The sequence below is a fragment of the Leptinotarsa decemlineata genome, unplaced genomic scaffold (assembly GCF_025532065.1).
Source record: "Leptinotarsa decemlineata unplaced genomic scaffold, Ldec_3_MD MMD2_tig00026354_RagTag_RagTag, whole genome shotgun sequence".
Taxonomy (NCBI): domain Eukaryota; kingdom Metazoa; phylum Arthropoda; class Insecta; order Coleoptera; family Chrysomelidae; genus Leptinotarsa; species Leptinotarsa decemlineata.
The window spans coordinates 9,552,801-9,576,495 of record NW_027412702.1 but is presented as its reverse complement, the minus strand read 5'-3'; the positions used below and the strand labels follow the sequence as shown (position 1 = coordinate 9,576,495).

General features: G+C 34.5%; 1 long non-coding RNA gene and 1 other non-coding gene across 3 annotated transcripts in view; one reads left to right on the top strand and one right to left on the bottom strand.

Annotated features, from left to right (window-relative positions):
* The window catches only part of LOC141486454 (uncharacterized), a 427,453-nt gene that overhangs the window by 217,598 nt on the left and 186,160 nt on the right, over window positions 1–23,695 (bottom strand). The gene's annotated exons all lie outside the window — the stretch shown is intronic.
* On the top strand, window positions 6,037–6,108 carry TRNAE-CUC (transfer RNA glutamic acid (anticodon CUC)). The gene has a single exon. It is a non-coding gene; the product is annotated as a tRNA-Glu (tRNA).

Genomic DNA, 23,695 nt, shown 5'->3' with positions numbered 1-23,695 from the left:
TGAAATACGGATGAGACGTTTTTGAACGGAATTTCAACGATTTTGCAAAATTTGTTTGTCACAGTATAAAATAGGTTCGCGTGTTATTATTTTCACGCGAATACGAAAGGAAAAAACCTCCTTGAATTGAAAATTTTAGTAGAACCAATTCTCTGATTGACACCATACAACCTCAAAATGCAATGTCCAACTTTTCCCTTTTTCCCATAAGGACCACCACCCCATTTCTAATATCGGAAAGCGACCCATATAATAACCATAATCTAAAGAGAATGGCCCTCTGCAGCCCATTCGAAGTAATTCAAAGATGTTTTTGAACGCGCTAGTTCGAGCAATAAACGCTTTATGGCTAATTGTCATTGGTTTATGACTCAATATGGCGACCGGTCTAGTTTAAACATGATTGGCCTCTGGGGAGATGAGGCTCGTCGTAAAACAATTTCTGTGCGGTGACATAAAATCTAAGCGGATGTTGACGCAAAAGTGGAATCGTAAAAACTAATTCATTTCCGAAGGAGTCGGGATGTTTTCTGTCTATGCGTCGTTAGATTTTATCTGCTCTCTCACCTATTCGAGATTATGAGCTTGACTGCGTTGAGAGTTTGTTTCAATTTTGTTTTCTCAGTATCACCAATGTTGTAATAAATATTACTGAAAAGTTTTCAGAGCGTAAATTTTTATAATTGGATGCAGATCACAGCAGATCACAGCAGCACAGATTACTTCGCCATTGCCGCATCACTTCTCAGTTTGAGTATAATTCATCAAACAAGTATCACATAGAAAAAAAAAGTGGGCGCCTCAGGACGTCCAACAGGGCGTACATATATAATAGCTACCATAAGTCAATTATTACTTTTTAGGTTAAATAATAATATATTAATGTACATACATGAAATTAATACTTATCATCATTTTCAAGCCACTTTTCACGTAATAAAACAGTATTACGTGCTTGCTGGTTAGATTTTTATAATACTCTTAAAGGTATATGTCTAACGCACACTGAACAGTGAGAGTCTGTCCGCTGACGTATGCGTGAGAGAAAGGGAAGCCAGACAAACTGGCGCCGTTTCGGGTTAGGTAACGAAGCGGTTTACCCTCCCATAAGAAGTTATCACTTCAAAAAATTCGAACTGTCATAATTACGTAATCAACTTTTATTAATACAAATCATGAAATTATGAAACAGGCAACAGAAATTAACGCTCCGGGGCGACTTGATTGATTCCAGTGGCGCATTTGCTTTTTCAGCTGCAGGAAAACCCGGAAAAACCTACAGCACCACATCATCTGAAGATTCAAGATATCGCCAGAATATTTAGTGACACGACTATCGTCAAACTTAAACCAGTCCGTTTCGTCTTTGACTAATGCGTAATAATGACCAGATTCAACGCCAAAACCACTGTGAACAATGACTGTTCTGTTCTGTTTTAAAATCTGTTTTTCCGTTAATCAGCTGTCGCCCCCATACGAACGACAACTCTCAGAAGTTGAGAAACTTGGGCGAGCTAAGGACTAACGAGGTCTTACCTTTTAACGTTTGATTCCTAACACGGTGGCAGAATCATCCCCGCTTTCTCTCGAGAAAAATATCTGGTCGAGGCGGGAATCGAACCCACGATCTTCCGATCGTGAGTCGGGCGCACTACCATCGCGGCCAATTCCACTGTATGAAGATTATAATAGTGGTCTGCTAGATTGAAGTATTCATCTATTTCAAACCTTCGTAAGAGTTTGGTGCTTCCGTCAGAGGTTGAGTCATGTTTGAAGATCATCAGTGTTATTATTAGATTGACTGGTGCCTCAGCTATACTTATTGAATTATAATAGTCAGTTAGTTTAGCGCATATTTGGCAATACAATTGATCATCACCCGTTAAAAGTTCTATTTTCAGATGATTTAACAATAAGCATTGCAGGGACTGGTTATAAGTCCCATTAGGAAATTCTAGTTGCAGTTCCAGAAAGTCACATATGTTTTTGCTACTTCTTGAACATTTACTAGAAAGTAAACTGGTGAGGATTTTTCCAGCAAAAGATCCAGGGTGGTCATGAGTATTGATTCTGCTATTTTCCTGCTAACGAAGAGAACCCCAATAATTCGAAACAATCCTTTTGTTGTCCTAACGAGTATCTAGTGGACTTGAAAGACTCTAAAAAATCGGTTGGTGGAAAATCCGATAAATTCTTTCGAAACTGCGGCTGCATGAACAGGTGTTTGAGTTGGGTGAATACGTAGGAAACATTCTCGTTCTCGTTCATCGTTAAAATCTCGTTCTTGAAATGCTTTATCATGAACAACACTTGTAAAATGCTATTCATGTAGCAAGTGTTTCCTGAATTATCTAATTCAATTTTCTCCACAAGATTTTTCTCACTGATTTGGAGGAAGAACATGTTCCACAGAATCATTTCTCAAGCTGTAATCGATCCTTCCAACTGATGAAGGGTTTCCTAGAGGGATTGATTCGGCTCTTGCTTTATGAAACTCTTACACTGAAAGGGAATTCGATTCCAATATGATTTGTAGAAATGAATATAAATCCAAATACTAGTTTTCAAAAGCAATAGTTCTCTGAACCATTTCATCATCAAAAAGTAATTCATTCAGAATAAGTAATGATCAAGGTGTAAATGAAAATTTCAAAAGAAAAATAATTTGTAGAACTATCAGATATTTATGAATGGTATAGACTCGAACATCATTTAAACAGAAATGAATATTTCAAAAGCAGTAGTTTGTGAAAAAAAACATCGGAATTTCATAAAACTGTAAAGGATTGAAAACCAGAAAACTTCTTATATTTCCGGAAAAAGTGGTCAGAATTAAATCCGTAGAATCAAAACACAGTATTTCGTAACTATTACGGAATACTGTTACTAAAATGTAACAGATCAAACATTAGCAGTAAATATTAATTTAATTAGTATTAATTCAATTTCGAAAATTCACAAACTAACAGCGTCATACCAATTCAATTGTCACTATCGCTAATAGCGACCTACTAGATAGATTAGTTTCGTATTTTCGCATTTATGACGATGTATATCTATCTGTAGTTGTTCCTAAAATAATTTTTTGCTGCGAACTGGTTTATTTTGGTCAAAAAACCCAAGAGACATTTTTTGTTTAGAATGAAACAGGCTATCGGAAATGAATTTTTAAATGGTAAACAAATAATAAGATAAAAAGTTACATTGGAAATAAATTTTAGGGGTTGCGTTTTCTACCCCTTACAACCATGGGGTAAATCAAATAAATTTCTGGCTAAGTGTCTTTTTGGTAGTACAAAACGTCAGGTTAATTTCAATATTGTAACTTCTTAGTGCTCGTGAAAAAAATTATTATACAAATTTTATGTACCCCCTTTAAGGGGCTCTATCTTAACAAGGGATGCTCCAATGAAATTTCTTTATATGAAAGATGAGGAATCACGTCCTTAAATGTTTTACACTTATTTAGTTATACCCTGTATAATCAAACGTTGAATCATTTAGTCCAATATTAAAAATAACCAATGGGGTAAAATTTACAGATTATATTTTGAATTTGAATTGAAAGGGTTATATTTTTAGGAGTGAACAATTTTTGGGAAAGAAAGTTTTTGGCTTTCTACTACTCCATGTGATACATCAGAAAGTTTTTGGCTTTCTACTACTCCATGTGATACATCAGATGGAGTAGTGGAAAGCCAAAAACTTTCTTTCCAAAAATATTTTTAATGTTTGAGAAATGCTGCTAATACTGTTCACTCATTCGAATTGACTGCCGTGTTGGTCGGTGGTCCAAGCCCTAGTATGGACGATCGATTTTCACTTGATATCGTCCAACCCGTGTTAGCAATCACACGTTAAAAGGGAAGACGTCGTTAAATCCTCAACTCGCACAAGTTTCGTCCGTAGGGGTGCGACCGCTGGTTGACGGAAAAAAAAATTTTTTTTCAAACATGTCGTTGAAGAGAAGACAGACTTTTTTGTTTAATTGAATGTGTCTCTAACGTCATTAACTTTTTCATTTCATTTATTTTCAGAGGGGTAAAAAAAATCAAAAACAACCAATATTCAGCAAACGAAAACTCTTTTCTCTAACTAGAAATAAAGCACTGTTTCTCGACGCTCCACTCATTTCGCTGCTAACCAAAACCAACATCAGGAGGTGACTAAAGACTAAACCAGAGGTCGACAAGCAGTTTTAGGTGGGGTCCGGATACTGTGGGAAAATTTTAACGGGGAGAAATAAAAACAAATATTATTAATAAAGTGCTACACATTATTTTGGTTTCAATTCATATTCTGAATAATAAAAGAAATACAAGACCTGTAATTAATGTGAGAAACTACACCGACGGTCTTGAGCCAATTTTTTATATAGTTTGGTTCTCGTGAGGAAAAGCAAATTCGAAGTGTGTCTTCTAGGTGAGCGTCCGTTAATCTCCAACGATATTTGTTTTTCAAAAAATTCATCTTCGAGAAAGATGTTATACATATTGTATGTCGAGCCAAACATAGTGGCCAAATTGATAGCTAGTCTTTTACAATTTTCATATTTTTCTGGGACATGTTTAGCTCAAAATTCTTCAGTGGATACCATTCTATACATTTGCAAAGACACATCTTCCTGCAAGTCAATTATTTCCATTTGATGTGATGGCTTTGCCAGTTTAAACAACTTGGCACCCGCATCTGTCCATTTTGCCGCTGCATCAATTTCAAATGGAGATTTAAGAAACGGAGATAGCTTGCCTATCTCTGCAAAGTCTTGAAATCTTGTAGCAAATTCGTTCTTGAGATCGGCCAGAAATTTTACAAACTCTGCAATGTCTTCTTCAGAGGTCTCCTTTTTGATCTCAAGAATTGTCTGAAAATGAATAAATTCTTGTTTACCGATATCTTTTTCAAAGATATCCAGCTTACGACGAAAAGTAGACACGCTCTGTATTGAGCGCATTTAAATATTTTAAAATATCTTTCAGAAAAGCCACAACCAGCATATTGCAATCGTTTTTTATAAACCCAAAGTGCTTTCTGGCTCCCTGTGTATCCAAGTTTTTCAAGTAGGAAAATACTTGTTTTTTTATTAGCCAAAAACGTTCAATAACTTGACTTTTACCATCTTATCATAACTGATGTTATATTTCGTAATAAAATCATCAATGGCCTTGAATAAGTCTTCACCTCGAGTGTTACCTTTCAGCGGCATTATTGCTAGCAACTCTTCTCTAAAAATCTGACACTGCATGTGTCAGTGCTATGGCATAGCAAGGTGCCTTTTGATGTCCGCAGCTAAAATTTCAGTTCTTCGTGTATTACTTCTCGCTGACAATGGAATACTTTGAATTGCAGATACATTTTTTTTTCTTCAAAAAGTGACGTAACTACTGCCAAGATACATTCCTTCACTATCTCAGATTCTGAAAATGGTTTCTGGTGTTTATTAAGCGTCCAGCATACACGTAACTCTGGTTCTGTGGATTTTTCTTGGTCGCTCATGCAACGAACTAGTAATTTTGTACTCTTTTCGTAAAAGCTGAGATATGTCTGAATTTTTTCTTTACGAACCTGACTGCCAAGAGGAAAGTATTTGTGGAATTGCTGATGAGTTGTTTCGTAGTGTCGCTTCAAATTTCCACTTTCAACAATAGCTAGCGACAATTTTATTTCATATATGGCACACTGTAACCGCTTGAGGCCTCTGATAAAGGTATGTTATACCTCATCTACGAATTTTCATATGTACTTGGTATATAATACAATACTTGAGGCGGTCCGCGGGTCAATCTTTCGCGGTCCGTAAACGGACCGCGGTCCGCCTGTTGCTGATCGCGGGTCTAAACAAATAACAGTTTTCAGCAAAATTTAAAACACTTCCTAATAAAACAAATTTTTTGTGAAATAATCTGACCGAACAGTCAGTAGTTGAAACTTTATATCCGCTTCGTTCTTTTTTCGCTACACAAAAGAGATGCCTGAAATTCAATAACAAATGTGAATAATATTTTCTTGAAGTTAAATAATTTCTAGATATATATATCCGGTATGGTCTAGTGGCTAGGATACCTGGCTCTCACCCAGGAGGCTCGGGTTCGATTCCCGGTACCGGAATTTTTTTCAAAAATTTTATGCCATTGCAACTATTCAATTTTTCTTTAGTTTTTTCAAGTACACTTTCATGAATTTTGGAAATTATTGATTTTATTTATCTAGTCCTGATATCCACTGAAAAAAGAAAGTTATATCCGCCATATGTACACATACTAAGCTCTCTCCGCCATCTGTACACATACTAAATAAGTTCCATTCTGCCCTGAAAGCTTTTCTGTAAACAGAATAAAATCGACCAGGGTAATATCTTTTGAAATCTTCACAAAGCATCCATTGTTTGTTTGTTATTTTTATATAGAAACGAATCCACTCTTACGAGTGTTATGGCGTGGTTTGAAGCTTCAACAACTTTTCAATTCTGAAGAGACCTTAATGGATGGCGAGTCTTTATTTATATTTTAATTTCGGCAGTAGGTAGCAAAGTAAAACAATGCATTTTGAAATAATCTAGAAAAATCTTCACAAACTATGCTTCAATATAATTTAATAATTTATCAGTTGAAGATTATATTCAGTGATACAGGCTTTATATTCTTTGGTGATACTGAGTCTATATACAAAGATATTAGGACAGCATTGCGCCATCTAGACAATAGAAAGATAAGCTAGTGAGCATATATCAAACAGATTTCTGTATAGAGACGAAATCATTAGTTTCTCATAGAAATATCTACCCCAAATACTGTGATTCCTCAATTCGGAAGAAGATGCCGCAGAGGTTTAGAATTTTTTAAATTCTCCTGGTTTCAAATTTATATGGAGAAATTTAAAATATTGTTAAGGTCGGTATATTGAATACAGACACAAATCTTAATGGATAATTCTTAACTTTGAATAAATAAAAACTGTAATCCTCAGTTGAAAATCACTTGTGTCATTTCATTCAATTAGAATTCCATATCAAATATTTTAAATATTACTGGAATTTTTTCCCAACACCAAATCGTTATTTTTAACACCTCGACACGTGTTTCGATCACCAAGTGATCATCTTCAAAGAGGAAGATTAAAACTAGAAACTAGTGCGAGCTAGCCCTATTTATGCTATATAGGTATCCCATTCAGGTAAACCATCTAGGCGTACCACCCATACATGTATACCAACCTAAATTAATTTTACAATTTTGCCTAACCTATTATTTTACAATATATGTTTATATAATACAATTTTCAGCTATATAAAAATTAATTTCACAATATTGCCTTTGCAAATTTATTTTTGCAATTTGTCCTTATGTAGTAATCAGTGAACCCAACAACATTATTTTATTTTAACAAGCTATATAGTATGCTCTTTGGTATAGGTCCGTCATCGTTATTCATAATATTATTGTGTTTACTTATTTCTACACTCTCATAGGCATCTAGTTGCCTGTTGTTGTTAACTTGTCTAACTAATCTTAATGAACTGAAGTCTATGGAATGGTTTTGTTGCAAAATATGATGTGCGACTGCTGATTTTTCAGGTCTTTCATGTTTTAAGTGTGCTATGTGTTCCTTATATCTTACTTTTATAGATCTTTTTGTCTGTCCATAATATTTTGCATCGCAGTCCTTCAATTTCGTAAATTCCAGACTTTTCCAAATTCTCGACTTTGTCTTTTGAACTTTCTAAAAGGCTCTGTAGTGTATGACTTGTTTTAAAAACCACCTTAATACCTAGTTCTGTGAAAATCTTTCCAAAGTTCCTCGTATATTGGTGATATGGAACTGAGATGTATTTATCTTGGTTTTTGTCCTTTCTGAAAGTCGAGATTTCGTTCATTCTTAACCTAAACTTCTTCTTCCTTATTATGTCATCTACAATACACGATGGAGCGCATTGATTTTCCCGGTTTGTGGATTTTTGGGAGGCAATATAGTTTCGACACCGTTGGATTGGAAACTTGTAACTTCCGTTTCAGTTGAGGGGTAACTATGTTGTCGCATTTCTTGAGGACGTCTTTTACCTCGGCAATCATCTTTGGTAACGGGTTCCTGGACAATTTCGCATACGGTCCGTTAGTAATGAGAGTATTGACCCTTTCGTAGTAGTCCGATTTATCCAGAATTACTACTTTGTTACCTTTGTCGGCTTTCAAATAAAAACGTCCTTTTCTCTCAATAGTTTGATAAATGTTTCTTTTGGTTTTTATTGTTGTTTATTGAATGCTTCCGTTTATATGTTACCTTGTTCTTGGAGATTTGATTCCTGACCTTTTCTCGAACTAGTCCCTTCGAGGAATCGGGCATATATTGAATCGAACTTTCTACACTAGCAACGATATCCTCAAGAACTTTCTCGGAAAGCGGGATGCCAAATTTCAATCCGTTGTTCAAAAGGTTGATCTCTTCCTTATCAAACGATTGTGATGAATGATTTTCAACAATATTTATGACTTTCGAAGTGGTTTCTTTCGGTTTATTCTTAGATATGAGGGTTTTGAGATTCTTATTGAGCGTACACATTTTTCTGATATATTTTGATTCAATCATCCGAAACATTCCTCTCTGAAAGTAATTCCATTGTACGTAATCATTTTCGTCTAATCTATATGTTAGTTTTTTATATAGACTATAACCATCTAATTCTAAGAGACTACGGTTAGTGTACAGATGATCGATTTCTAAATCAAGCCATTTTTCTTTGGCGAATTTTTGGACTTTATCAGCAACTGAAGACTTAATAGGAAATTTACGGTAACAAAATTTGGAAAAATTTAATATCTTTTAAGGTCTTTAGAAACCAAATATCTGCGAAACACGTGTCGAGGTGTTAAAAATAACGATTTGGTGTTGGGAAAAAACTCCAGTAATATTCATTACTACACCAAAGGTCCCAAACAGTGCATCAAAAGTATCAAATATTTTCTTCAGTCAGACTATGAAATATGCAGAGTTGCCAAATTAATTGTTCATTATATCAAATGTTGGGTGACAATTTTAATTTTTTTGAACGAAATTAGAAACAAAATAACAGCGGGGCTGATTGTTGGGTTCTGAAGCAAGTGTTCAAGTGCCTTATTTTTCATTATAATGAAATTAAAATTAATTAATAATTGATTCAGAAAAATTATATGCTATGAAAATTGTGTAAATTTCAATTTACCAAGAGAGTTGATTTTACATTTACTGACCCTTGAGACAGATCAAATATACGCGGGCTTGATGCACAGATAAATGCACACTTTGATTATAAAATTTAACCCTCCGTTAGTGTATCCAAATAAATTATCTCGGTTAGTGTACTGGGGTATGGCATACCCCAAACAAAAGTCATTTCATAATTACTGAGATAATGACATTTGGTCATTTTCGTAACCATATATGTTTTTCTGCATATTTATCAGTGAAATGAAGCGAAAACAGCAGTTGAATATTTCTCTTTGAAATTCAAAAATCACCAATTGAAAAATATAGGTTTATTATATACTCAAAAAACACAGTTCAACTTTATTTATCATAAAATATGGAGATCATGACATGGCATATACAACTAAAAGAAATATTCTAAAAAGCTGTTCCACAAACAAAACGTTGCAAAACTGGGAGTATAACTTCCCAAATAAAAGAGTTAAGGGCTCTCGAAATTGGCACAATTTTCTCATGCCATCATTGCGTGCTTCATACAAATTGGACTATGACACCGCATACATACATAAAACGTATTTCTGTCTTTGCTTCTTGGATAAACAGAACATCTTTTGCTTGAAAGTCGTCCCTTCGGTCCAGGTTCATGACGTTCCACCTCTTGGTTTTTCCGTAGTCGTCGGCGTAGACAGGGTTTTTGTCTTCGTTGATTCCAAAATTCGGATATCAGTTGCAGACCGAGTTCTTTCAAAAAATGTCGCCTTTTCAAATTGTATTTCTGCGTATTTCCTTTGAATATAACTTGAGCATTTACTCCAGCGGAATTCATGAACGAAAAAAGTAGTGTCAAAGGCCAACGGCGGCTGTTTCTCGACACACTGTAATTAGCAGATAACTCATCCAATGTGTCTACACCGCCCTTGGTGGAATTATAGAAGCTGATGATTTCAGGTAGTTTTTTGTCACCAGAATTGTCAATTATAGCATCGTCATGATGTAATGTAGAGAAAAGGATGACATTCTTCGACTTTTTCGGCACATATGACACAGCTGTGATATTTTCTGTGAATGCAAACACATAACTGCAAGGCTTTCTGTTCCTTATATTCAGAAAAACGGATGGTATTTGTCTCTTGTTTTTTCTGACAGTTCCAACCGATGTAAGCTTATGCCTCTCGAGCAGATTCATCATAGGGTAGTAGCTGGTAAAACAGTTATCGAAAGTAATGTTTCGATTAGTTTCAGATACTGGTTCAATTGAACGCTCGACTATGTCTTCCGGATATTCAGCCTCAGAAACTATTTTTCGATTCGTCCCCTGCGTGTTCTGTTTCTTCTCCAGCAGCATGTTCTTCGCATATTTGTGCGACTTCGACTTCTTCTAGCACACTCTCATCTTCACCTTCAGAATTACTATCAATAAATGACTCATCATCATCATCAGAACTGGCGCCAAACGCATCCCATAAACGTTTCAGTCTTTTTTGTTCTTCTTCGTAAGACATTTCACAATTTTAGTGAAACTCCTGATATATGCATGAAAATAATCAACAATATTTTGCGGAATATTATTTCGAATGGAAAATTCACCTCCAAACTTGATGACATAAATAGTTACATTAAAAGTGTTCCGAGGTATGTCGTACCCTGACTGATTTCTAAGATGTCTCGCTCACAACCGAGACGTTGGAGAGAGATGAAAGTGTGTAGTATCTGGAAGAATATGTTTCAACTACAGCTACTAAACACTAGAAGTCGATATTTCAATTCGTTTTGATTTGAGAGCTGTGACTTGAAGTCTGGGGTATAACATACCCCAGAACACTAACGAAGGTATAAAAATATAATTACCTTACTGAATAACGATGAGATTGGAACCTTTGCCCTAACACCAAACTGATATTTTTGCACTCGACGCGCGTTTCGCCAACAAAGTTAGCATCCTCAGGAGAAGAAAAGAAAATGTTCATCTCCTGAGGATGCTAACTTTGTTGGCGAAACGCGCGTCGAGTGCAAAAATATCAGTTTGGTGTTAGGGCAATTGATCTCGAAAAAAGTTATTTTACCTTACTGAAGTCAGTGTCGAAGCTATGGAGTCTCATCAAATGCTAGACAATGAGCTCTAACAACCAAGGAGCATCACAATAGATCTGAAAAGGTCACAGTGAATCAGGCCATGGGCTAGCACGCCGACAATCTAATCTTATCTACTGATGACTTGATAGTGTGTCGAAGTGTGATTTTGATTTCTTTGCAGGAGTCTGCTCACTTTCTCTTTCTAAATTATCACTGCCATACATATTTCATTTTTAATTATTAAAAAAATATTCATTCAGTAAAACACAGTTTATGTATACTGTAGTAAACACATCAGTATACACTATAGGTATCCGAGCTCAGGGTGACGAGAGAGTGTAAAAGAATCACACAGTCGCTTGCGCGTGGCGACCCGTCGCCAAGGCATGCGACGCCATGCCAGCAATCGGTTTTACGTGCGGATATAGATGTTTCACATCAAAAATGATAAAAACATATGTTGAATTGTGTCAAGTATATCATTAGTGATTGTGCAATATATTCAGTCGATAAAACTTTTTCAGATTTTGTGGTTCCAGTATTATATAACGGTGGCTATTGTTACATCTGAATGTTTGCCTGGATATTATTATATTTGTGAAAAGCATTACAATCGGAAATCCAGTCCTGAAGCAAAATATTAAGTTTCCCAACTATTGCAGAAAAAAAATTGTTTGCTGCAACCTAGATCGAATTCAGGTACGTATACAGTATGATGTATGAGAATTGAAAAAAAATGGAAACGTATGAATGGAAATTTTTCAAAAGTTTGTTTCCTAATACTTTTTTGATTTCAATATCGTCAATCGTACATAAAAAAAAATAACTCCTTAAAAAGAAAATAGACTTGATTTCAATATGATTTATTCATATCATGCAATCTCAGAAATTTTCGAATTGTCATTGTAACATTTCAAGCAGTATTTTGGAAATGTTTTTCATTCAAACTGTCCAAATAACTACTACTACTAAACCTATACAAATTGAGAAAGTTCAATTCAGTTTTTCTGGGAAATTATTTTTTTAGATATACCTTTTCCATTTGTTCAAGTTTTCCTTCTTGAATATATCTAGAAATCAGAGAAATATTTCTAAACTCTGCATGTAACTAGAATGGAAATTAGTTTCAATCCCATCACGACGATAAAACCAAGAGGTAAACATGATAATTTCACGGATAAGTACAATTCAAACGAATAAAAAACGTCGTAATCACAATTTCAAAGGTTGAATGAAATAACTGTGTCAGTGAATGAGGTGCATTATATTTCAACAGTGTGTCGTTATTGATTAATGTAATAAGTTCAACGCAGTACTTGTGAAAACTCTCGACAGATATTAATAGAAACAAAGTAGCATACACTGCAAATAGTGTACAAGCTACTTTAGAATAATCGCTTGTCAACCTTCAAAACGAAATGGTGGGTACTAAATAACTCTTCACGCACATAATTACACAGCATCAAAAAAAGAAACAGTTTCTCTAATGGATTTTTTTCATGAATTGAAATATTAACTAGGGTAATTTGTCAAATTGATGTTAATAATACGCTGGGACCCATGTTTTATGCCAGTTGGGCGTGAAAACAATTTTATCAAGAACAGAAAAATAAACAAATTTCGAGTGTGTTTGAACTACGACCGAAAATGACAAATAACTTCAAAATCCAAACTTTTAACACATGAGTTTGGTTATTTCAATGCTTTTATATCAAGACAATGAATTGCATGATCATCATATATAACGATTCGGTAATGCTGGGTTCTTGAAACATATTCAATAACTAAACCTAGGAATGAAACTAGAATTAACTAGAGTTCAGTTATAGTTCGAGTAAAATTAAAAACAGAAAATTAATCAAGTTCAACTAAGAGCTAAATACAATTCAATATAAAATCAACTTACGGAAGACTAACATGAGCTATGAGTACATATATCATGAATAGAGCAGCGGATAAAACAATACCTAAATATCAACAAAAAGAAATTAGGGGAAATGTATTTTAAACAACTTTTGAAATAAGCCCAAATTTACAAAATTAAACCGAACCCAAGCAAAAACAAGTCGGTTGAACTTTAAACGTTCAAGCCAGTCTCAAATATACCATCACAGTAGGTTGAGTGGACTGACGCCTATAGAAAACAACTACTCCCCTGGATAATACCACGAAGGGTGTTGGATTATATCCGACAGGGGTCATTGCAGGAATCTTCACAAAAAATTTCCTGCATATGCAATTGGCCATGCAACTGAAAGAGTCGACCTCCAATTTTGGAACGGGCACACTTGTAGACCGGTTTCGGGCTCATTAGTCACTCATCAGTGCAAGAAAGTGGCCCTCATCGACCTAAAGTCAATGGTATTCCATAATTGAAAATCGAAATTCTTTCAGAGTATTTCATTCCTCTTCCTAAGTTGGAGCGAAGAACAAAATGCCACTTCATCTATTGGACGAGGTACTAATCAACTGCATATCCGTAATCTGCCCGATTCCTCTGAAAAAGGAAGAAAAACTTTCTTATTAGTCAATGGGCTATGCTGGAAGACTAACAGTAAACAAATCTAAAGAAATGAACTTTAAACGTTCAAACCAGTCTCGAATATACCATCACAGTAGGTTGAGTGGACTGACGCCTATAGAAAACAACTACTCCCCTAGATAATACCACGAAGGGTGTTGGATTATATCCGACAAAGGTCATTGCAGGAATCTTCACAGAAAAATTCCTGCATATGCAATTGGCCATACAACTGAAAGAGTCGACCTCCAATTTTGGAACGGGTACACTTGCAAACCGGTTTAGGGCTTGTTAGCAACTCATCAGTGCAAGATAGTGGCCATCATCGACCTAAAGTCAATGATATTCCATAATTGAAAATCGGAATTCTTTCAGAGTATTTAATTCCTCTTCCTAAGTTGGAGCGAACAACAAAATGTCACTCCATCTAGTGGACGAGGTACTAACCAACTGCATATCCGTTATTTGCCCGATTACTCGGAATAAGGAAGAAAAAATTACTTATTAGTCAGTGGGCTATGCTTGAAGACTGGCAGTAAACAAATCGAAAGAAATGAACTTTAAACGTTCAAGCTAGTCTCGAATATACCTACACAGTAGGTTGAGTGGACTGACGCCTATCAGAAAACAGTGTAATACAGCAGAATTAGAGAAAGCCTCTATATGCAAAAAAAAGGCACCACGAATAGACGATATTCCATATATGTTCAATTATCTACCTAAGCAAATGAAACTGATGGTGATGTGCTGTCCTAAAGTAACAGATTCATTTTCTACGTAATTATGAATGCAAATGAAAAATCCTGAAACGTATGATACCTCCTTTGGAAGGGTTTTCCATTCTCTTTTCGGAAATATGTTTTTTTTATAATTGGACGTTGCTAACAAAAAAATCAATTTGTACAATTTATCAATAACGTATTCCAAAAACACTTTATTGTGTGATTTTCACTAGATAGTTTTACAAAAACACAACACGTGTTTCGCCATACAATGGCTTCCTCGGGCGTGTGAAAATCACACAATAAAGTTTTTTTAGAATACGTTAGTTATGGATTTTCATTAAGTATCGGCCGATTCCATCATATACAGTTTATTAATGATACCATGGATGAAGCTAACGTTTAACGCTCTCAACCATATTTGAAATGATAACAGCCTGAAGCATATGTTCAAAATGGGAACCATTAATTTCCTGACAAAAAAAAGACGGTGTTGAAATTCTTCGACAACGTTTTGCAACATATATGCGGTGATTTGATTGATTTCTTGCCTGATGCGGTGTTTTAAGTCACCAATATTAGTTGGTTTCCTCTCGTAAATTTTTTATTTCGAATAGTCTCAAGAAAAAATCAAGTGGGGTCAGATCGCAAGAACGGGCTGGTCATTCAATTTCAGTATAACAACCCAAACGTTCACTTTAATAGGATACTAAGTGTGACCTTCCCTCATCCAGTGCGGATTTTGCGTACTCCAACAATTTTGCTTGTTCACCGTTCCATGTAAGGCAAACGTTGCCTCATCGGAAAAAAAAATTTGGGAAACATCGGATTCCGTTGACATCTATCCATCATTATTTCACAAAATTGGAATCTACGATTAGGATAATAGTCATACAGATCTTGATGTCTTTGAATTTTATATGGATGTTATTTATGTGTTTTCAAAATTGTCATTACAGAAGTTTCACATATATCATTGTCACCAGCTACTTCTCTTGTAGGTGTCTGTGTGTTTTCCTAAAAAGATAATAAAACATTCAATTATTTGTCGTCGTTCAGTTTTGATCTCCCAGCTTTGGTAAGATCTTTGACAGTTCCAAATTCACGAAATTTTTGTCCTGTTCTACTCACTGTAGACTGGGAAATGTGATGGTCAGTATATTTCTTATCAATATCGTTGGGTCTCACCTAGGCGCATTTCAGAACAATTCACAAAAAAAGTTTTGAAATTCTTGAAGAAAGGATTTATAACAAAATACAATACAAATAATTGGAGCGAACTAACTGAATTTCAAATAGGTCTTATATTTTTGTGACATTCAAATGTTACAAAAATATCCAATGATTCCAATAAATTGGTGGATGTAGCCGTTACTACATGGTAGAAAATCATCATGAAGAAAAGAGAAATGAAACTTTTTATGTTTTTTACCACTTTTTTTTGTAACTAACGTTACTGCAGTTTCGTATAAGTTTGAAAAAGTCCGTATAGGACGAAACTGCAGTAACGTTAGTTACAAATAAAAGTGGTAAAAAACAGAAAGTTTCATTTCTTTTTTCTTCATATCCAATGCTTCTTTTCTGACAACACAATAACTAATAGACTAGTCAATCGTGACAGGTATTTGTCCTGAGCAAGATATGTTTGTATTAAACAAAATTAATTTTTCTTATGTATCTCATTTCAAAAATCAAAAAATACTATATTGCTGAATATTGGAAACCCTTTCAAATAAGGTATCACACGCTACCCATTTTTATTCAAAGTTTTTATGAGGGTTGATGGGGCAGTTGAATAATTCTATTGAAAAAGTGTATTTTCAAATATAAAAATTGACCTGTTTCAGGATTTTTCATTTGAATTCATAAACAAGTAGAAAATTAATTTTTCCGTTACATTAGGACCGCACTCTGGATATAATCAGATACTACAAGGCAAGTCATCACCCGGATCATGGAAAGAATTTTTAATAATGGGAATTAATGAAAGTGACACCAACATAAACGATATTAATAATTTCAAACTATGTAGCCTCATTAAAAGAGGGTAGAATGAAAATGTGAAATGTAAAAATTAATAACACTATCCATGATAATAATTATTATCATGGGAAAAAAGTGTTTCGTTTTGTTCTTTTTCTGAAATGCAGCTGAGATATATTAATATTTTTTTCAACATTTCAGTAGGGGTAGACCCCTGTGGCACTCTGCGACTTTAGACTTGGTAACATACCAAAATTCTGTAAATTTGTTGATGAAAGATGTTACATTGAATAATAAATATGAAAGGAAAAACCTTTTTTTTTTCAATTCATTATTAAATTTTGTTTTCCAATACTTAAGTATCTAACGTAATTCAAATATTGTATATTGAACTGAAAAAAAATTATTTTTGTGATTCGGCAAAAAAAAATTGAAAACTAAATTTTCATTTTGAAATATGCAGTCAGAAGTTATTATACCTATGTAACAAGCTTCACTCTTTCTTCCACAATTAGTTTTCGAAACATTTCAGATAAATATTATACAAAGAGATTTTCGATGAAAATGCTGAAATTGATTCGTATTGCCTCTTAATATTTTTAAAATGAAACCAGTGTCCGCACATAAAAAAAACAATCAGGAATAAGTATAGAAACTCTCAGAAACAGTTCCGATTTTGATGTTTTTTTTCAAATTTTTGTTTTTTTCAGCAATATTTCAAATCGGAAGACTTTTAAAGTGGAACAAAGCTATATTGTTTAAATAATATGTATAATTTTCATATAATAAATCAGTTTAGCGTGAATATTTTTAAAATAATTCTTTGTAATCGTATAAATAAAATTAACTAGTAGTAATTAGACAAAAAAGTGTTTTTATTCATTTCATTAAAGTGATATTTATATGCTGTCATGCTATTCATATATTTCATTTATTTATGACAAATTATAATTTCATATATAAAAGATACTCACATATACTGCAAAAACATCAGATAAAATGAAAAGACTGAAATAAAATAATAATATAGCATATAAAACTGCTAACTCCATAGGTAGGCATATGAAGAAAAACAAGTCACACATAACCAAGGATAACAAATCAGCTGTCTACAAACTAACATGCGAATTATGCCCAAAAGTTTATGTAGGAAGGAATTTCAAAACGAGAAAAAGAAGTTTTGAACTGAAGAAGACCAGTTCCACTTATGCCTGTTATTTTTTGAGACCAATCACGATTTCAACACTATCTACGTCACAATACATATAGGAAATAAAGAACAGAAATTAAACCGGCTGGAGTCAGAAAATCAATAAGGGCAAACAAACATTTAAATTCCCTACTGAACGACCAACAAGATGTTTTATTCATATTTGAAATTGTAATTTTTGTTACAAATAATTCTACCTGATATCTCATTTACTATTAACCAATTAAGTGAAGTAACTTACTGTTGTATATAAGAATTGTAGGCTAAGGTGTTCTATTTATTTCTACCGATGAAGGTACGGCTAGAATGAAAAAAAAATAATTATTGGATAGTTTCATCAAGTAACGGGTCAGTCCATTCATGACTTCACATATATTATATACTACATTTACTTGATTTACCATACATGTATATCAAGCACTAAAATGATTGATGAATATCATTATCATTACTATTATACGATTCTTGTTAGGTCACCGTGCAGTATATCAAGTATATCCAAATTGTTAACAATTGCCGTATCTTTGAATAATTAAAACTGTTGTTTTAATTGGAACCTTAAGTTTCAAATTACCAGATTGTATCCACCTTGATTCGAATAATTGAAAATAACTGAATCATATATTCAAGACTTCAAAAGTCTGCGAAAGTAACAATCGAATTTATTTATTGACACCATAAAAAACATATGTTTCTCGAAGAATGACGTAAACCAATAAATAAGAGATACAGGTGCGACACCTGCGAGTGAATCTCATGCCGGTAAATGAGACATTCAAACACCTGTAAATTTGGAAAAACCAATATTTGAAACTGCTTAGAATAAACGTACAGAGGATTATCTTCAACAAAATCATTAATATCCCTACAAATACCCCACGAAACACCTTACTCTATTGGAATAAAACAGGTACCAAGGGTGTTTGGAAATTCTGTGAGTAATAAATCATATTTGAGATTGTCACACTGAAATTGATAAGATAAGACGATATTAGAATAAGATACTTCCGTAATTTTTAATTTTTGTTTACATAAGTCTGAAAAAGCCCATTAACAAATCGATATATCTTTGATGATTAGAAAATATATTATATAGGGTCTACACGAATTGATGAATCTGCAAATCAATTAATTCTTCATTCATTTCATAATTATTCATATTTTAATATGAGTATATAAGGTGAATATGAACAAAAATAAAGAGTAGGTACCTACTCTTATTTTACAAATAATAATTTAACACTCGCAGATAATTATCATCAGAACTAAAATTAAATAAATAGGTACATAATTTAGGATGAAATTGACAAATACAGGAAGATGTCATCTTTGGCTCACTGCCTCTGTTTCGGGGCACATGATTCTCAGACCCAATGATCACCTACCCCACGGTGCGCGGAGTGGTCATTGGTTGCGCGCCATTCTTACTTGAAACATATTTCATCATTGTCCAAATGATCTGGGTTACTTGAATATTACACAAATGCAAAATTATCATTTGTACAATTTTCTCAGGATCCCAACATGGTTTTCATCGACTGTATTTTTTTGAGCAGTTTATATGAATAGTTGAATAGTGTTTAGACGCTTTGGTTGAGATTGTAGTAGGGAGAAATGTCATTAGTGTCAAATACGTCAGCATTATAAAAACTGAAACTCCTGGACAACAACATCAAAGGGGCCGACGCTAAGTCGGACTACTGTATATAAGTATACTGTGTCCATACTATCACACTATCTATAATGCAAAGAATCTTTTTTTTTGAGGAAAAAAAACTGATGCACCTCATAAACTGATTCAACTTGAGCATGATAGACTTGTATCATTTGAGACTGAGATACATAGCAATCTGACTTTATTTTTTTGACTATGGAATTGCAACCGTTTTTCCAGCTAAGATGTTCGTCAATAAAGACCCCCAAAAGGTTGAGATCATTTTTATTTCGAATTTACTGCATATCTGCCAAGGCCGTAGCCAGAAAGCAATTTCGGGGGGTTTGGTTTGGTGGAACAGTAGAAAAACATGAAATATGAAAATAACGAAACAAATAAAATTGTTGTGTTACATGATCATATATATTTATTAAAAAACCATTACAGAAATATTAACATGTTTTTACAAAATCAAATTTAGTTTTGTAGCTTTCTTTGCAGCAAACAAATCAATTACTTCCTTGGAGTCGATGTCAATTCTACGGTGGATTGACATTAACGCCAAACCGTTTAGTCGTTCCTGGCTTGTGTAGTTTCTTAAATAAGTTTTGAGGCGTTTCAGAGAAGAGAAATTTTTTTCAGGGGTACATGTGGAAACAGGTAGTGTCGCCAAGATCTTTGAAAGTTTTTACGCACACTGCCGTAAAGTTTTTCCATTGTGTTTCGGTAAGTTTTTTTCAATATTATCTTTCAAGCATTCGGTTCGTTTTGCTAAGGACTTGATCAAAAGTAGATCTGTGTCTGTAGAATAGAAAGGGTAAGTGTAGGCCCACAGCACTTAAGACACATGTGACCCATTGTACAAACTTCCAAGGAGTTGTTTTCCTAGGTCATCGTCGATCCTGTCCTTTCCAGGAAGGTGGACGGGTCACTTGGAGACATCTCCTTTATATCGGCAGGTGATCCTGGCAAGATTGCATCCTTTGATTTCATCCCATCTCTTTAGGGATTGAGCATGGGTGTAACGTTTGGCTAGTTCCGCAGTTGTCGATGTCATCAGGCCATAGGTGCCACTGGGTCCTAAAATTCTTAGTCCGTCCGCTTCCTTGGCTAAAGAGTCAGCAATGCGATTACCTTTACTCCTGTCGTGCCCTTTAATCCACCTCAGGATAATGTTATTATCTACCGAGGCTTTGGCTAAATTTTGGTGGCACTCTATTATTTTCTAAAATAATCCCTGTATTCAAAAACGGCGATAGAACACAAACTGGTAATCATCGACCCATCTCAATTATTTGCATTTTTTCAAAAATAATTGAAATAATAATGAAAAAAAGATTGACCAAATACTTTGAAAACAATAAGTACATTAATGAATCACAATTTGGCTTTCGCTTAAATCGCTCAACTACTACTGCAGCTACAAGGGTTGTCGAGAGGCTGATTGAGGGTCTTGAACAAGGTCACCATATGGGTATTACTCTCTGTGACTTGTCTAGGGCCTTTGATTGTGTTTCCCATGAAATACTTGTAGAGAAACTTGAGTCATATTTATCTAATCGATCTCGAGCAGTATTTTATAACAACTGTTTGTCCAGTTTTAGGAAAGTGAAATTTGGTGTTCCACAGGGTTCCGTATTGGGCCCGCTGTTGTTCATCATAAATATAAATGACCTGAGTCCATTCTTATCTCCATATGCAAGTGTTCTACTTGCTGATGACGCAACACTGATATATTCACATAAAGATTATAGCTACCTGATCTCTTTAGCTGCAGATGCCAAGGGGAAAGCCGAAAGGTGGTTCACCGCAAACAGGCTGAAACTAAACAATGATAAATCACAGAACTTAATAGTTACCACTAATACATCTCTACTAGTGGAAAATAATGTAAAACTGCTAGGATTTATTTTGGATGAAAGACTCAGTTGGTCAAATCATATTAAGCAGTTGAACTTGAAACTGTCCAGCTCACTTTTCAACTCACGACAACTTCGCCTTATTACCAACACTAATACTCTTAAAATCGCTTACTTCTCTCTTTATGAAACCCATCTTAATTATGGAATATTGCTTTGGGGTAGCTCATCTGCTGCATGTAGTGTATTTCGACAACAAAAAAAAGCTATGAGGATCTTGGCTAATGCTAAGTATAGAGAGACTGTCCGACCACTGTTCAAAAAGTTGAAGATCATGACTCTTCCTTACCTATTCATTTTAAGTACTCTTGTGGAGATCCATAAGAATCTACCAAACTTAGTTACACAGTCTGATATTCATCAACTTAATACTCCTACACAATATCAGAATACCCAGATATAGACTTACCAAATCGGCAAATAATTCTTTAAATTTTAGCTTATATAATATCCTTCCAGATGATCTAAAAAAGGCCAACATGTTCTGTTTCAAAAAAAATATCAAACTTTTCTTAATTGAAAATTCCTTTTATACACTAGATGAATATGAAGAAAAGGTGAAACAAGGTGGAATAATTTGATTTATGCTCACTGAGATATTATCTTACTCTTATATGTATATTCTGTTCATATTCTATTGTGGTATATGTCCAGTTTTATATCTAAAAGTTTTTATCCAATGAATAAACTTTTGTGACTTGCTACAAATATGCAACTGTATATAAAGTGGTTAAATAAAGTACTTACTTACTTACTTACTATTAGCCCTGAGGTAACACGTTGTCTGTTTCAGGCTAATAGGGCTTGTCTGCTATCAGTGCAGATTGTTATTTTTTGCCAGAAATTCATTTCCTGGTTATTTCTTTTGTGGCAATTGAGAAACCAGGTCTGTTTGAACCACGCTGGTATTTTTTCCCATTCCCCACTTAATCCTTAATGATCCTTAAGGCTTTTAATGATCTGGAGTACACTCCACATGCTGAGCCTTCTTTGGTTTTTGAGCCGCCTGCGTATTGCATTTGTAGCATGTAACTTTGTGTTCAGTTTTATTAATATTTCGTAGGGTTATTTATTAAACACAAACCTGGGTACAATTGCATCACTGGTTGCCTGCAGCAGAGGTTGCGCATTGAGTGCTTCTCGCCATAGGCTCAGCCTCAATTGACCCATTCCTACTTCGAGGTTTACACCAGCCGTATGCAATCGTAACATGGCCATTAACGCAACCTCCTTAACGTACAGGTCCAGAGAGGACATACCAGTAATCAATTCCATTGCCGCGGTTGGTGTTATTTTCATGGCTCCTGTGATGCTTAAACAAGCCAATCGTTGTATTTCATATAATTTTTGGATGACCGTTGCTTATAGAACACCATGTCGACATATTACTCAAATTTTTGCTATATAACTCGTAATTTTACTGATTATCGATGTATCATCGGCATACTTTGTGAAGGTTGCACACTCCGCAATTTCGTCGACATCGTTGGTGTAGAGCGGAAACAATAACGGTACTAACACGGATCCTTGCGGAACTCCTATATCAATACGAAATCATTAAGACCTTTTTCATTATACTTGAGTTGGCCGTTAATGTTATCCTAGCCAACTGTTCCCAGAAGAATATTCATCACGCCCCATCATGTGAGTGAGTTTATCGGGAAAGAGACAGCAAACCTATGTTCGTTTATTTTCCTGGCAAATATCGTATTGATTATGAGAGTAGATGTGTTTCTTTGCAAATTGCAAAACATATATACAAATATTTTAGCAAATGAAGATAACACTGTAATGGGTTTACACTTTGTTACTCAATGTCTGTCTTTCTGCTTGAATAATAGAATGCCTTTGTCCAAATTGGAAGGGTATATTTTTGGGAGAGATTAACTTTTAAGGTTTTGGCTTTCTACCTCTCCATCTTGATACAAAAAATGTGGAAATCTCCCAAAGAGGGGAAGGAAGCAATCAATTTCAAAAATTAACTCTAAATTAAGATGTGTAGATCATGCAAAGAAGTAATTTTCAGACACAAACTGGGGGAAAAATCCCTTTCGAAACAGCTATTTTCATATAAATATTGTGTTACACGAAAGGAAAATACTCTCAAACAAATACTTTTATATGAACGCTGAATTATACGGAGAATACTTTTCTCTATTCCGTTTGTATTCCAAACATTCGTATGGAATCAAATCAGATCTCATTCACAGGATTCCTACACAAAATAATAAATGAAAGAAGTTAAATTTCACTTATATGGAACACTGTCATCCTAACTGGTAGACATTCGATGTGTCGCTGTGAGATACTTGCCTTATCCGCTCTTCAGTACCAAATATGGATAATGTAATATAAAAAAAATGTTATCCGTATTTAATACTGAAGAGCCGATAAGGCAAGTGTGTCTTACGACTAAACATTGAATGCCTACCA